Consider the following 440-nt stretch of genomic DNA (forward strand, 5'->3'; position numbering starts at 1 on the left):
CGGGGAGTGGAGGGTGGCTGTTGGGGTCAGGGATGGTGCTCTCCTCATGGGGGTAGAGCCCCAAGCACAAGAGGGCTTCTCCAGGCAACCATGATATTGCAGGGGTTTGGGCACAGCTGCCCTGATCCTGCCTCTGCCACAGCCTTCCTGCATGACCATAGGCACCTCACTTAGCCCTTCTGTGCCACTTAACCCCTACTGCCCCAAGGGGGACGGGGGGGAGACTAAATACACTTGCAGTTGTGAGGGGCTCAGCTACTACTGTAATGGGGGCTGTAAGTACCATGGATGGGGGGGGGGATAACTTATGGGGCAGCTGTAGGGCCCCAGCTGTCCTGCCTCTGCCCTTCCCTCTGCGGACGAAGAAGTGAGAGTTCCCACGCCCCTGCCGGGCAGCTGCCATTTTCCAACGACTTAAAAATTGACCCCAGCCACCAGGC

This window comes from Lepidochelys kempii, chromosome 20, assembly GCF_965140265.1.
Source record: "Lepidochelys kempii isolate rLepKem1 chromosome 20, rLepKem1.hap2, whole genome shotgun sequence".
Taxonomy (NCBI): Eukaryota; Metazoa; Chordata; order Testudines; family Cheloniidae; genus Lepidochelys; species Lepidochelys kempii.